The sequence below is a fragment of the Protopterus annectens genome, chromosome 17.part0 (assembly GCF_019279795.1).
Source record: "Protopterus annectens isolate FY-2018-M chromosome 17.part0, PAN1.0, whole genome shotgun sequence".
Classification (NCBI taxonomy): Eukaryota; Metazoa; Chordata; order Ceratodontiformes; family Protopteridae; genus Protopterus; species Protopterus annectens.
The window spans coordinates 762,183,438-762,201,329 of NC_056751.1; positions in this window are offsets into that span (position 1 = coordinate 762,183,438).

Consider the following 17,892-nt stretch of genomic DNA (forward strand, 5'->3'; position numbering starts at 1 on the left):
GGAACCACATAACAGTGCCTTAATGAATCAGCCTGCAATTACCATAGTATTAGTCCACTAAAGGATAGGTGTTCAAATAGGGAAGGAACCCTCATGCACACATCGATTATGTATTAAAGCAGTTCCTACACACCTGCATCTGCTATGCACACCCACACCAACATCATCCCCACACCCAAACAAATTACAATACAAACTGTAATAACATCACAAATCATTCACTCACTGTATGACATCTGCAGAAGCCTTAACATACCTTGTCAGAGACACACTAACATGGCCCTATGTGAAATAGTTGTTGTTATACAACGGAACATCTGCTGATGTTACAGGGTTTGTTTGCACTAATCCCGTTTCAGAGGGTTGTGTGTACACCGGGAAGTGTTACCAATTACTGAGTAATAGCACAGTATGATACACATGTACACCAAATGAAGGATGTCTGGTGAGCACACTGTAAACCACATAACAGTTCATGCATAGCCATACAGCCTTGAGCTGCTCAAACATCCTTGCCAGACTGAAACATCTGCAGAAGTATCAGGTACAAACAAACCCTGCATAAGTAGCAATGTTCTGAAATATAACAGCTGTACTCACATGTAGAACAACATCTTCTAGCCATTACACACAATCCACGGGAGTCATGAAGCTAATATATCTCTGTCTGTCTCCATATAGCTGTTGAAATACATCACAAACAACACATCTAGGCCGTCTTCTTTGAAAGTAAGGCAAACGGACAACGCCCAACAGGAGTACTCAGTTATACACCACTGGTGCCATGGTATTGGCTAATGGAGTAGCTGCACAGTTGATGTGCATCTAATTAACTACTTTGGAACACCAATTGGTGGTCAGGATAGCACATGTTACCAATATTTAACTATAAAAGGATGGTTTATCACACATTCAAACCATCTGTATATACCAGCAGAACATTACAAAGAAGCTTGAAACACAAACTGAAAAGGATTGAATCAACAGTCAACGACACCTCGGGTTACTAATAAGGTATGTAGAACACTCAGTATGTCTGTGTATTTAGTACCTGTTCTGTAATATTTAAAGTGCATGCAAGCCATATAGTGGAAACAGTTATCTTGTAGTGATGTATTGTTGAGCATAGTAATGCTTGTAGTATTTATGTGTGTACTGCTGCAGGTCACAAGGCAAACACTGCATACACCACAAGGGATGCTATATAAGGGCTTTGAACACAAATATTCCTCACCAGCCGCTGTCAGTGGCAGGGCTGGTCCAACAAGTATGTGCTATAACAGGGGATAGTATATGTTGATATATTGTAACCGTAGCCATATGTATAGGTGTATTACTGAGAATAACATGTTGAAGGTTGGCCCACTGTGCAATTATGATCTGCGTTGTGGGATATTGTGCCAATAACTGTAATGTACAGTATTGTAGGCAGATATGTATTACAAGTTACATAGTATTCCTGTTATGTTAGGCAAACATTAGTTATGTCTATTGGCATTTACAATACACAATAACAGGATACATATGTCTTTTAGTCACCCGACTGTTTATCAGCATGATAGCAAAGTAAAATGGAAGAGCTAGTTAACTATCCATGCACATAAGACATGTAATAAGTGCAAAGATAGGTACTAGGCTGTCTTACCAAGGGCATTTATAAGCCTAGCTAGTGTATGTTGGCTTTCGCCACCCCCATAGGTTAGTTCCCTGTGCCTCTGAATGGCAGAGCCATTAGTTCCCTGTGCCTCTGTCCAGCAGAGCCACTGCAGTGATCCCCAGGGTACAGGTCTGTCTCCCATCCACACATCAAGGTTTCCCTTGAAGAGTGCTAGTGAGGGGCCATGCCTGATGTACATTGGAATCATGTTCCAAAGCATGGGGAGGGTCCGGATCAGGAATCTATCTGCCCAGCACGTCCTAGTCATCGTTGTGGTTAGGTGTATATCCCTAGAGCATGTGGCTCTCAGGGGCCTCTGTTTAGGTGGAGTATATCCAGCAATACTGGGTTGGACATGGGCCTTGTATGTCAAGCAGAGATCACCTGTGAGTATGCGGTATGCAACTGAGTACAGCTGGAGTTTCTTAGGTTGGGCTGCATAGGTCATCTGTTTGAGGTCAGTAATCCCCTTGGTGTGATACTGTTGTGGTCTTCCAAGCTGCTGCAGTTGTCTTGTAAAGTATATCCCAAATGGGGTGTTGTATCCTTTAATGGGTCTAATAAGTCATGAGTAGAGAGGCACACTGGCCTCCTTTGATCTGGATGTGAATCCATTAGAGATTAGGGGGGCCACGTAGAAGGATATTCTAACCACCTTGTCATTATAGGTATCGACGGAGAGATTGCTATCTACTGGGGTTCCCAGATCCCTTATTACCTTTTCTGTATGTAGGGGACTAGCACATATGTGGTAGTCCGTGGGTAATTAGTTATATCCAAAGAGGATGGCATTCAGCTTGAGGGCATGATATTGACACCATGTATCCATCTCAGTGCGACCTTTCCAGAGGGTGTCTGTAACAGCTGGAGAAACAATTATGTCCCCTAGTTTGCAGTCGTCTGCAAACCTTTTCAGCCAAAACCCTCCTGTGCTTGCCTGTACATCAGAGAATTATATACCGAGCATGAGGGGTCCTAGGAATGAGCCCTGGGGGATGCCACTAGTAACTGGTATACAGTCGGACCTAGGGTATGCAACTCCCACTGTGTGGGTTCTGTCCGTGAGCCACTTTGCAAACCATCACATGTAGTAGGGGTTAATGTTCAGGTGGATGGGTATGTCGATAATACCAGAATGAGGAATGGTGTTGAAAGCCTTTGAGTGATTTAGGTAGGCTGTGTGGACCTCCTTACCCTTATCTAATGCCTTAGTAACTGTCTCTAAGAAGTCCACCAGGTTTAGGAGGCATGGTCTGCCCTTAACAAAGCCAAACTGGGAGGGGTCAAAGGTTTGGAGGTACCCAATGTCTCTGTGACTGAGATCCATGATGATGTGCTCCATAGCCTTGCAGACCAGGCTAGTCAGGCCTATAGGGCAATAGGTTCCATCATCCATTGTGGCACCACCTTTGTGGAGTGGGATAACTGTTGCTGTGTGCCATTCAGGGGGGCACTAAGCCTGATGTGAGGCTATTATTGAACATGTTGGGTAGGTGGGGAGTCAGTATGTTCTGAAGTTCGTGTAAAACACAGCCTGAGATGTTGTCCGGTTCCATGGATGCTGTGATATTGGCTTTAAAGTGTGCAACTTTGAGAGGGGGGAAAGGTAGCACTGAACCTATCTGCTAGGATGTTGGCAATATCAGTTGGTTCTGTAATGTTCGTGCCTTTGTGCTGTAACTCAGAGCAGATCTTGGTTGTGACATCAAGATATTTGACATAGCTATAGAATTCTTTGTGGTTGTTGTTGGAATTAGTGGCAGTTTTCTTTTCATAGCTAGCTTTGGAGGATCTTATAAGGGATCTCACCTTCTTACTGAGGCTGACCAGGGAGCTCCTCCACACATGGGATTGTACTCTCTTTTGCAACAGTGTCTTCCTCCTGTTGTGCAGTTTGTTTATGGCAGGGGACCACCAGATTGGTTTCCTTAATTAGGAGTATAGCATCTTGGTTCTGTTTGGGATAGCACAATCCATGCACTTGTGTAAGTGCTTATAGAGTGCATTTGTGTAGGATTCAGCAGTTGCAACAGTATTGTCCATCTGCATGGGTGTCATGACGTTCGCCGCGTCTGTCTTAAGAAGCATGAATTGGCTTTGTAGACATATTTATACTATGGTTCCCTTATTGGGGGTGGGGGTGGGATGTGGATATCAATGGTGTTCAGCTCATGGTCGGATCAGACCAATGAGGAGTTGACTTCAGGTGTGGAACACCGGTCACTCATGTTGGTAATGCCTAGGTTTAGGATATTGTTGCCCCTGGTGGGTGTGTGGATATGTTGATCCAGGGCATTGGTATTCCAGAAAGCATTGAGCTAATGAGTTGGTACACGAGTAGTCTTCTCAGTTAATGGTGGGGTAGATTCAGTGAGACTATGTGATGAGTGTGGTGTGGTGCGAATGTTTACCTTCTCCACATGACTGTCAGGGTCAGTCTTGGTTGGAGAGAGCTTTACCTCCAGTTTGGCTAGATAAGTGCATCTCTCACAGGTTGTAGTGTTGGGTGGTAGGAGGAGAGGGTTGTTTGTGTACATGAGGCAATGTCTACATTGCCTCAAGATGTCCAGATCCATCAGATAGACAGGAGAGAACACTGGCAGCTGACCCTTGGACAAGCCTGAATATAAAACTAATTTCCCCTAGATAAGCGAGGAAGGTGAGTACAAGAGCTATTTTACTCTAAGCAAGTGAGAAAAGTATGTACAAAACCTGTTTACCTCTAGGTAATGAGGAAGATTGAGTGCTATAGTAATTAGTAGCTTATGTAGTGCTTACAAGTTGAGAACAAGTGCTGAAAATGAATAAGCAATCCAGATAGGGTCTTGGATAACATAAACACACTGCCCCCCTCAACAGGTACACAATCATATATCCATGTACACCACAGAGCCCCTGTACCCACAACTATGCAGGTACAAGCTGCACTCAGGCTGCATTGGACCTGTACACATCACAGGTTGTATCATGCACATATGGCAAAACAAGATGCTCTCCACGTACACATCATGTAAAACATAGCTCCATGCCAGGCTGTGTACATGCTGAATGGTGCACACCAACAGGTATCACAACCCACAAAGGGGGAGACACCACTGATAATGGGAAGTACTGCACTACTACCCTGCTGAGTCTGGTCTGAAAAGCCATGAACCTTGATCAAATTATTTGATGTCAGCAGTACAGATGCAGATGACAGTAAGGTTGATTTCACACAGCATATCATAACCTTGCCAGGTCATAGGACATCATCTCCCATACTGTGTTCCACCTACACTCGGTATACTAGATGTACATTCCTATGTCACAGGAGAGTTTTGCAATGGGACTGCTGGCAGAACCCACACTACAGAAGGTGTCTGAATAATACATGTTCATCACACCAGTGGCAGCTACAGTAAGACAGGGTTAATTAATTGTATTCCCCCTCATTGTAGTCCATACCTCACAGACAAACAGAAGGCATCTGCCTGTTGAAGTATGTGAGTGACTATGACCTAGGAGCAATAGCCAACTCAAGAATGTTGTGGACAACATACAGAAGGGGCTTTGTGGGTGAATTGTGTGTGACATATGGCCACAATCTGACAGCTACATATTGCATTGTCACCCCTATGTTAATAACCCTGTACCCATGAACTACCACCTAGGCAGCGGTCAACATAATGAACACTATGTGTAAGGGATGCAGCTGGGCAGTTGTCTTTCCTGTGATAGCTACATCACCACACCTGTCAGGTAGTCATTTGTGGCAACCCTAATAATGGCAGGGTGCCATCCATGAATATACAGATCATTGTCCAGCCATACACAACACTCAAGTGACCCATATCAGATTGCATATTTCCTTTAAGGGGTATTGGCCATGTGCAGATGGCCTACACCAGCCTTCCCATTCCCCACCCCACTATGTAGCATGATGCATATCCTGAATAAATCCATGTCCAACCCAGTGATGTTGGACATGCTACATGTACACATCCTGATCTCAAACACATACTTCATGGACATCCACCTTCCACATGCTGGACAGATCCTTGTCCCATACACTTTACATAGTCCTGCCATACTATGCATTCCTGTCCATTAAATCTGCACATCGCTCCCCTCTCAGACATGGTGTGATGACCGCATGGTAAATGTATCATTAACCCTGTGGATCAGTAATGTGGAACTGCTCCACCTGACCCAAGAGTCCCACCTTTCAGCTACAGCCAGGTAACCTTTTATCCTAGATTCATACATAGCCCATGGCATATAGCCTATTAGTTGACTTTGACTGTACATGCTATAGTTGATATCCATCCCTGCAAATACCATCTGACTAGCCAGTGTCCCATGTGTATCACATGTGCAACACAGGTGATACATGGCAGGATGTTGAATTGCTGTACAGTGCCATGTAGATGTATATGGCAGAACACATACATGTAAAACCTTATGTGAACATGTCTGCAGGGTCACAGGTCATGTCTGTTAAGGCAGTGTAAGTCCTTATATGTGACATATACACAGCATCAAGGTCGGCTGCATTAATGTGAACACATCCAGCCATGTGCTGATAGGTAAGAACACCAGTACAGGCAAACAGACATGCCCACATCAAGACAGCATCCACATGGAGTATGAGCAATGTAATCAGGTGACACACACACACATATATGGTGATAATATCCACTCAACATTGTGTGTCACATGTGTGTGACACAAACACGTCAGTGGTGTCAGTGTCATGTGGATTTGCAAAGACAACTATTTAATTGTAATAAATGCAATACATATATATGTTCAGCTGTAGCGCTGTATGTCTCTGTGAGTTACTGTGTCCTGTCTCCATCATTATGTCTTCCAGGTATGCTGCATGCAAGGCTACCCCCTTTTACTCACTTGGAGGATGAGGCCCTCATCCCATACCTACTTGACAATCATGATATCCTGTTCAGCCATGTGCAACAGGATGCACAACAGCAGGATGCCCTGTGGATGGAACTTCGCAGGAGGGTTAATGATGTGGGTGGCCACAACCACACATACCAGCAGGTACGCAGACACTGTACAGACCTCATTAGATGGGCGAAACAGCGTCCAAATGCAATTGCCAGGGAACAAGGTGCAACAGGTGGTGGACCACCAACCCAGCCCCCACTCACACGTACCGAGAAGCTACTGACCAACCTAGGGACACCTGCAGAACCACATCCACAAGCCTTAGCTGATATTGTGGAGGTGGGTGTCTATCAACCACTGAGTCTGGAGTTGCCTGGTAAGTCAGTACTGAACCTATAAAAACTATATTCCATATAGTTGCATGTGTCACTGTACAATATGTAATGTAACATCATATCCAAGGCATGTATACACACATACTATAGTATGCTACTCTGTGTATGCACACATGTGCATAAACCATAGTATAGTCTAATGTACTGGTGTATGTGTTAACATGCACATTGCACCCTGTAGCCATCATACATGCATGGATAATGCTCATACTGGTGTGTTACTCCTATTTAGGTACTTCTGGAATTCCACTGCGACAGTAGCCCGTTGCAGGTGAGACTGTTATTATTTATCAGGCATCGTAATGCACAGATCTAACTGCCATGTGGCCATTTACAACATGTACACATAATGTATGGTCCTGTCACAATATACAGGTCGGACCTGCAATGCATTACAATGCCTACCCATGTGCAACACTTGCAAACTATGTGAATCACCTCACCGATATGAATCCTCACAAACTGTCATTGCCAGTTGTGTGGACAGCTGTGCATACAATAGTGGAGGTGCTGTTCACTGTAGAGACATGTACTACAGATCAGAACTACACATATGGGGAATACAAACAGTACTACACTGTAGGCTGGAGTATGGCCAGCCCACAGGAGTCACTGGTGTGGATCATAGCCCTGCTATGAATGTCACACAATGTGATGTGCTATCTTGTCATGTCTATGACATCTAGTGGCTTGGGTGCAACACTGCCTAACTAACCTGCAAACATATCCCACATACCACCCTTTGTCTGCATAACCCTGTCATCAGTGGAGCATATGACATCTATGGGTTTATGTAATATGGGACAACACAGACATGTGAAATGGATGCCCATCACAATAATTTGGCCAACACATGTACACACATGGCCATGGAGGATGGCCAGAGACATGAAGCAACACCCACAGTAGATGTGATGTGCTTGTGTGTATACCCTGTCATACAATGGTTACACATGGTCCAACTATGGCCGTTGTGTATTGGTTATATTGTAGACATGGAACACTAGACATCCTAAAGACCTGTGCATATCTTGTGTAGGCATGACATCAATCCACCACATAAGATGTGTTGAACATCTTGAGGGTGTCACAACATGATAGCAGTCACCTGTACAGTATCCACATCAGCCCACAGATACAGTACATTCCCCTTGTTGGTGTTGGACATCAATGTCATACTTGCTCTGTGTGTGTGTGTGTGTGTGTGTGTGTGTGTGTGTGTGTGTGTGTGTGTGTGTGTGTGTGTGTGTGTGGTACACAGATGTCATGTGGGACATGGTGTACTGACATGTTCGTCATGTCTGGCCATAGTTACCAGGCAGCAGCAATATGGTTGCAGATGTGCAGGGGTGTCATCAGTATACCCTTCAGTGACCTGTGTCACACATTCCACATCATGGTTTACTGTGTATACACCTCAGTGACATGGGTCACATTCCACAGTATATATGTATTGTATCAGAACACAGTTATGGCTATGAACTGTGTCTGTAACTCACACTGTATAGCAATAGAGGCGCCTCATGATTCCCTGCAATGGCCATGCACATCAGCTAAATGTGCAGTATATTTGTAGGGCGGACACTCAACACTGCATTGGGACACCATTACCCCACTGTATATTTGACAGGACACCATTGTGTTAAACATGTATGCATGTCATTGCACACGTCAGCAGATCACATGTCATACTACATGTGATTGTCAAGGTCATATGCCACACATCAGGCAGGTGTACTGTTAACCTGTGCTGGTCTACATGGGGTAACACAGGGATGTATGATAACTACCACTATTATTGTCTGCGCTGCATGCCATCTGCCGTATCACATGCATGTTGCATGCCTTCTGTCATATTGCATGCATGTGTGTGTGTGTGTGTGTGTGTGTGTGTGTGTGTGTGTGTGTGTGTGTGTGTGTGTGTCTGTGTGCATGTGTCTATTGTATAGATTGTAATGTACAGTTCTTGTCTGCCCTCACAGGTGATGTAGGTGCACTGCCCTCCTGCGGTACATCTGATGTTAGTGTCCCCACAGACTCTAGCAGTGATGACGAATGTATTATTGAGGCACAGGCAGAGTTGTCAGGGGCTGAAACTGTGCCATTGGTTGCCATTCCAGCTATATTCCCCTCATTCCCGCACACAGATCCCATGCCTGCACATTCCCCATCACCAGTGGCCATAGAGGAAGGATAGTTGGCATGTGGTAGCTTGGAACAAGAAAGTGTGAGGGCTGTGGAAGGTGTGCCTGCACACCATGGTGTCAGCCAACTGACTGGTGGTGCTCCACACAGGCACGTGGCTAGTGCTGCTCATAGGAGGACCTCTGGCCAACATGCTCCTGCAAGACAGAGCGCAGCAGCTGGTGTCACCAGACACATGTTTCAGGCTGTAATGGAGGCACAGGGATGTGCTGAATGGCACAACAGAGAAGATCAGAGGCTTCAGAGGGCTGCTGTCCATTCTGTAAACAACAACATCCAGGCAATGGTAAATGCTCAAAAGCAGATTGCTGAAGCTTTGGATAAACGGTTATGTGACATGGATGAAATCCTTGACCATGGCATGGCAATCCATGAGTGTGAGCTGTCTGTCTTGGAACATCTGGTAGGAGTGAGGCATCCGGCACGTGGATGTACGCCTGCTACATCACCTGTTTCAGGTCTATGTGTACGAGCTACCTCACATATCCACTCCCATAGTGGCGGTAGCAGCAGTAGTGCATCTGGTGCTGTGCTGTCCACACCACAACACAGCAGGCCACATGCACGTGGCCCAGGATGGTCCCAACAGGGACACAGTTCCAGTGGACAAGTGACATCAGACAGTACCCAATCTGCACCTCTGCCTGGTAGTGCCCATGCAACCCCTGGCAGGCACAAGTCACATGTCCATGGCCGGACACCATGAACTGTAAAACCTGGTCTGCACAGTGTGCAGCTGTCAATAATACCCCTGTGTAGGCCAGACACATGCCAGAACTGTGTGCATACATACACGCACACACTGGAAACATATGTAGGGCACCGCAACACACACATGCATAACATCCACACACGCCCAATTAGATCAAAGGCCCTAACCCACACACATGATGTCATCCAATGGTGCAGCCTAGGCCTCTGGAAAACATTATCACTATGTGCATATGATGATGCCTGTGCTGCATCCCTGACATCCACACCATCTGTGCAGGGACATGCTCATATGGTCTGATGCACAGGGTGAACAGACTAGGAAGATAAGTGTAGTTTACAATTGTTGAGTACTGTTGACAGGCAGCAGACATACCATGTACTACAGGTGCACAATGCAATTCGTACTGTTAACAGTATGTGTCTTGTGTAACAACAGTAACTGCATGTTGGTCATGATGTTCTGCTGTCCTCCTTCAGGTCTAATTGCACGTGCCGGTGGATGTCAGTGTTTGCAGTTAGTGTCCCATATATCAATGTGGACTACTCACAGGTATTATGAATATACCAGCATACACCGTGTAGCTGCCACATAACAGTGAGAATGTCCCACGTTCCAAACACATCTACTGATCCAAGAGCATGATAGCTGTGCATTAAGCTACTGTGGCTACATATGTAACATCCATACATGGTGACATCACAGGTACAGTTACATGGCGTGGTGTGGTAAGAGAGCAGTCTAGCTGATTACAAGGGTAGAGGCCAGTGGGAAGTGTGATGTCTCATTGGGAAGCAGTAATACACGTTCCCATGACAGGATGCCAACACACAATTGCACCCACACACTCACACTCAGGTATTGACACACATGTTTTCAGTGACACAGTAACACAACCATACACTCACTGATTCACCGACACAGTAACACACACTCATACACAGTTGCTACTTGTGAGATGAGGACCCCTGCCTATGTGCAAATCATCATTACAGTACTGTGCACCTACATGATGTGCCACAGAGAATACACATGTACAGGTAGTCAGTATGGCCTAAAATTGGGGACATCAACAAGGATAGTAGATTGCATTGCCTGGATGGGGGGAGGGGGTCTTATCAGTTCAGTATGGTAACATATATCCTCACTCCAGGGACCAGACAGCCATACATGCACACAAACATATAGAAACACTGTGGCATTCAGTATTGAATACACCTATGTCACGCACATACAGATACCTCACATGTGTGAGATACATGCCCCTGCCTATGTCCTGCTTTCTACATTGCAGTCTGTACAGATGTGTACACTAGTTTACAGGAGAGTGAGTAACAATTGAGATGTATTTTCCACCATACATGACATATATGGACACACATGCAACCACACATGCCAGTACTGTGAATCAAAGACCTGCCTAGCTCATGATATGTATGACAGACTTACAGCAGTATTGCATGCATTACAAAGTGTATTGATGCTTCCTTTGGCAACAGTGCTGATATATGCACACGAGACGTCTTAACTGTTAACAGGTGTCAAGTGATTTACCTTCGCTGTCACCCTGACCACTATTTAAGTTGTGTGTTATGTCCTTCAATTAGCAAAACCATTGCTTACCGGTTATACAGGTTAATGTAGGACTGCTTGTGACACACCTGCGAGCTGTCCTCAGCAAGTATCCATCTGCAAAGATGCCCCACCACTTAGTTATTTCCACACATCTCTCCATACCTGAGGTACATCTTTCCGTACATTCAGCATATCACCATATACAGTTGTCAATGTTGAGGCTGCATTGCAACTGCATGATGTACTAGGATACACGTCACCTGCATACATCAGCAACTGCACATGCATGTTATCTGAACGCACACCACTACATGTACATGTGTGTAGGTCCTACAATCCTGTCATTTGGGCATGTTTGTAGGCATTGCAATTGATGGACATGTGTAATGACATACATGGCACATGGACTGTTGTATGATATGATGGGTGTAATGGGTGACCGGTACAGAGGGAATGTTACCTCTGTCAACATTGATAGAACACCTTATGTACTGTTAGCGTTCAGCAGCCATGGACCTACATTCCATGTGCATTTGTGTAATTGCTGTAGCCACCTGTTTGCACAAAGGACAACAACAGCTATGCTATTTAAATGTATGTTGTGTGTGTGTGTGGCATGTACATACCCAGGGCAGGCACATGTATTTCATATCCATATATGAGGGTGAGTACTGGTGTACAGCAACAGTCATCTGCTAATGCTGTAAATAACCGAGGGCTCCTGGTATGTGTACAGATGACCTGGTTACAGACAGTGGTATCATTGCATTGCATTGCATAACACATGATGCAACTGTGTCAGACATGGGTACTCTCTACAGTTGATATAGAGCTTGGTACAGACCACTGGTCAAGGGTCACATGGTGGTGTACTCTTATATGTCCTACAACATGTATGGATGCATGTTGGTGGTCCTAGGGCATGGTGGTGTCTTGAGGTTTACATCCTAGAATTCAGCAGATGGCACTGTGTCCTGCACATGACTCATCTGTGATGCTTTTCGTGGGTACCTGTCAGTACATGTGAGTGGCCTCTATGTACGTGGGAACAACACCACCTGGAGCGGTCCATACCTGTGTCATGGCCCACATGTCTGGTTCTGAGGTAAATGGTGGTAGTGCTATTGTGCACTACAGAGCCATCAGCCAGGTGTTCCTGTTGAAACTACAATGAGCAGCTGTGATTATGGACGCTACGCATCTATCACTGGTAAGCATAAGCATACAATGCAGTTGAATAAGTGTATAAGCATGCCCAGTATCATATTGTGTAGATGGACACATAGGGCATTCTGAAAAGCCCTGTGCTAAGTGTGTGAGCATGCCCAGTGACACCTTGTGTCACTTATGTGCCTCTGTGTATGGGCATGGCCATTGTAACCCTGTATAGTAATAGTAGTCGTCCATTCCACAGATGGGCATACTCCAGGTCAGGATGGAGTCCTACTTTAAACACACAGGTTCATAGGTATGTACATCTTAAGTGCCAGCATCCCTGTTGATGTCCGCTTTTCTAGAAGGTCATAATGACAACCTTGAAGTGCGTAGTCTATGTGGCGCGGCTTGTAACTATGTAGGATTGTAATAGTGATCTGTAAATAGGCAGGTGTTCTGTTCCCACCACTGGCGTGTGTGTGTGTGTGTGTGTGTGTGTGTGTGTGTGTGTGTGTGTGTGTGTGTGTGTGTGTGTGTGTGTGTGTGCGTGCATGTGTGTGTTTGTCCCTGTTTGCCAGAGGACTGAAAAATGCTTTTAGACTGCTCACACTCCATATAATTCGTATACCCACCTTTGGGAGGGCTGATGATGACACCCACCTATAAATACTCCTCTGGGAGTGCTATGTCCCAGTAATTTCGGTAGCACGTTCTGTAACTGTGTAATGCTGTAGTGTAATAAAGTAGTTAGGTCAGTGTTCTAATCCCAGACTTGCCGTGTGTGTTTGTCACTATCTGCCTGAGGACTGAGTAACACTTTTAGACTGCTCACACTCCATACATTTCTTATACCTACCTTTGGCAAGGCTGATGATGTCACCCACCTACAAATACACCTCTGGGAGTGCTGTAAAGCAGTAATCTCAGTAGCACTTTCTGTAACTGCGTAATGCTGTAGTGTAATAATGTAGTTAGGTCGGTGTTCTAATCCCAAACTTGCCGTGGGTGTGTGTGTGTGTGTGTGTGTGTGTGTGTGTGTGTGTGTGTGTGTGTGTGTGTATGTGTGCTTATCCCTGTCTGCCTGAGGACTGAGTAATGCTTTTAGACTTCTCACACTCCTTACATTTCTTATACCCACTTTTGGCAAGGCTGATAATGTCACCTACCTACAAATACACCTCCGGGAGTGTTGTGTCCCAGTAATCTCAGTAGCGCGTTCTGTAACTGCATAATGCTGTAGTGTACTAATAATGTAGTTAGGTCGGTGTTCTAATCCCAGACTTGCTGTGTGTGTGTGTGTGTGTGTGTGTGTGTGTGTGTGTGTGTGTGTGTGTGTGTGTGTGTCCCTGTCTGCCTGATGGCTGAGTAATGCTTTTAGACTGCTCACACTCCATACATTTCTTATACCCACCTTTGGCAAGGCTGATGATGTCACCCATCTACAAATACACCTCTGGGAGTGCTGCATCCCAGTAATCTCGGTAGCGCATTCTGTAACTGCGTAATGCTGTAGTGTAATAATGTAGTTAGGTCAGTGTTCTAATCCCAGACATGCCAAGTGTGTGTGTGTGTGTGTGTGTGTGTGTGTGTGTGTGTGTGTGTGTGTGTGTGTGTGTGTGTGCATCTGCCTGCATGAGACAAGTGCAGTGCTTTGTGGAGTATGCACTCTCTGTACAAATCGCATGACCACCTTTGTCATTCCTGCTGTTATCACCCACCTAGGTATACACCTGTAGGTGTGCCACAACCCAGTATTCACCATAGCGCATGCCCTAAATGTGTATTGTTGCAGTGTGATACAGTAGGGGTTTGTATGCAGGACATGGCAAGTGTTTGTTTGTCTGTCAGAGCCTGTGTAGAGGTGGCTGTGCTTGTCTTACCACTGGACATACATGTTTGGGAGTGGATTTTGTAGTTTTCCTATATGGTGTCCGTCTTATGACACATTGGCCACCTCACGAGGAGTACAGCTGTCATTCAGCCACGGGACTGTGTTGGCAAGCCATACACATACATCTGGCAAAAGGCCTGGTGAACAAAGTATGCAGCCCTACTAGTACCCGGTATATGTCCCGCACCCATGTGCCATGCACAAACAAACTTGGCTAGGATATCCCACCATGTTGCTAGTACCATGCACATTGATGACAGATGGTAGGCATGGTGTGAATGCAGTGGCCTGCAGAGGACATGGCACCCTGTACAGCGGTACTATAGGCACATATATGTGGACATTGTGCCTTCACTATGTTCCACACTGAATGCCTGCAACATATGTGGTGCCATCAAATGTGATCCACAGAGGCCAGACAATGTTGTACACATGTCCCCTGTATGGACCCATGCCACTGACACCACGGAATACCTGTATCACACTATCCATGCAGGTGCAGGGTCGACCTGCTCACTATAAGCAGGTTTCACCACACCAGGCCAGTACTGGCATATCAGGGGATAACAGGCTGTGTACACAACATGTCTACCAAACCAGGTACACCTGTACATGTCACTGTACAGTATTGTGGGACATGCACATCCCAGGCAATGCCCATGTGAAGGACTATCAAACACAGCCATGACATGCATTGCAAAACTATGGCCATACACATTGGTAACCAAGCTATCAGGCCAGATAATGCAGTACCCATCTGTGTGGGACATTGCAGACACTACACCCCTGCACTGCACATCATTGTCGAGTGATGCGATGCCAAGGATTACCCCTCACCCAGCCTTGTACAGCCATCTTGTACAGCCAACCACTACACACCCATGAAGCAATGCATACCAGCATGCCAGTACTGGCACCCTGTGTCTGCATGTGAATTGTGATGCTCATAACCACAGTCACTTCCAGTATAACCCTCGTTGGCATACCAACAGATGTCAAGCACTTTCACATGACCTAGCCCATAGAATCTCCAGATATCCTCTGTGGTGCATGTAGTCCTGTGCATTACTGCAGTGTGGCAAACTAAGTAGTTACATTGTGTATTTGTGGCCCTGGCAAAGGTGTAAATGCATGTCCATTAGAGAGTGTGGTTGTGGTGACAATGGCATCCATTCAAGTGGTCAGCCAAGTGTGCCACACATAATGTATGTCTACTATATCTCTGTTGCAGATGTCACTCACCTACACACATATATGTTCTTACAGCACGACAACATGTTGCCTTTGTGGCACATGTAGGAATGTCATGCACATGTAATAGTAATGAGTATTCAGTCAGGGGTTTGACCCCTGTACTGTTTGGCGTATGGCAGATGATGCTTATGGTTAAGTCTCCAAGCCCTTTCCTGGTGTACTTTGTCTGATCCACCCACACACTCTCTAGTGGCTATGAAGGAGTACACCTGCACAGCAGCAGCATGTGTATTGTAAGTGATGGACATGGTCAGGTGATGGCCTCTGCACCTATTGCAGTCCTCCTGTAGCTGATTGCATGTGGTACAGCTGTGATGGTCTTCCCATAGCCATCTGCATGATAAACACAGTACACTATCTAGGGAAAACATGTTGCTATTTGGCCATGACAGTCGCTTTGAGTGGTACCTGGATGTGGTGTTCTGACACGGCATCACAGATGATATCTGGATGTACCTCAAACCTTTTCCACAGTGGGAAATAGCCTAAAGACAGGAGGGTGATGTGCCACACATGACTACAGCATGTAAGTGTAGCTATGCTACATTGAAACTACTGCCTGTTTAACATGTGTGTGGTAATGGCTATTCTGCATGTTATAATACAGACATGACAGTACTCTGTTCATGAGGGACCACCATCTGTAGGGCCATCTGTGAACTGGTCAGTATGTGCAACCATTTGTTTCCTGTGTTACACACTGAACACACATTTGTGCACAGCAGAAGCATGGTGTGAGGATTGCAGACAGTACATGATGATAGGGATGTGTTACTGCCATCGCATCCCTGACTGGACATGTGTCACATGAGACAGTGGTATGACAGACACTGTGTGGGATTCCCAGTGACAAGCCAATGACGGGCAACTCTTCATAGCTGTGCTTACACGTCTACTACACATTGTACAGGTGGCATGCAGTATATATGCATGTGTTGGCTCCCTCTGCAAACGTATACCATCTGTTGTATTGGGATGCTGGTGATATCTATGCATACTGTCATAGGTAATCCTGTATGCTGTTGTCTATCACTAAGCCATATTTGGGTTTACACTGCAACACCATAGGCTGAATGGGTTGGGAGGTCCCAGCAGAACCTCCTGTCCCACTTCAGCTGACCATGGCACCAGGCACTTGGACATCTGTGGTCCGGCCTTAGACATCAACCTCTGTTGGCTCTGCACCACCTTCTGGTGGTACCACCACTGAGGATGGAGCATGCCCCCCCTGGGAGCGGGACCAGACAGGTACATGTCTGCTGTCATGCTGTCCCGGACATGTTGCATTGGTGGCTCACTAAGGGGTTCCGAAACCAGATACACCAGCTCAAGGGCGGAGTGTCACATTTACAGGGTGATGCTGCCCCTCCTGGACAGTCCCCAGCACTGCCTCCTTTGCAGCTGTTTAGGTGCAGTGGCAGTCGCCCATGGCTTGGGACCTCTGTCCCACTGTTCCCATGGGCTTGTGAATGCCGAACACCCATCCCTGTCTGGGGTGTATCCCCCCGGGTCTACCTGAAAATTTTGAAATCACAGAACGCCGGCAGTGAGAACACCGAAACCAGAAGATCTACAACAGAGAAGACAGACAGTTGAGAATCCCGATGCTGAGAACACCGACATGTTAAGGTAAGTGTGCAATAGGGACGGACGTTAGGATCAGGGTGTGGGTAAGGTAAGTGTGTGATACTGATGGACGTTAGAGTAGGATGCGGGTTGGGTAAGTGTGCAATAGTGACGGAGTTTAGGTTTAGGGGTGGGTTAAGTGAGTTAGGGTTAGGGTGCGGGTAAGGTAAGTGTGCTATAGTGACGGACCTTAGGGTTAGGGTTTGGATTAAGGTTAGTGCATAGATAGTTGGGTATGTAAGGTTTAGTGTAGGTTTGTAAGGTTTTTGGTGTGCTTGTGTTGTGTGTGTGTTTTTTGGGAAAGGTATTTGTTTTGTTGATTGTCGGGATTTTGGTTTGTCGGGCATGTGAAGTTTCGTGTTTTTGAACTTTTATTTTTTTTTTTTGTTTTTTTTGTGTTGGTTATTTCATTGTCAGTGTTTTGGCGTGTCGGTGTTATCAGGTAGACCCTCTCCCCCACATGTGTCATATACCAACCCTGTATGCTGTCTTTTCTGTGATCCTACCTATCCTCCACGGCCATAGCTACACTCCT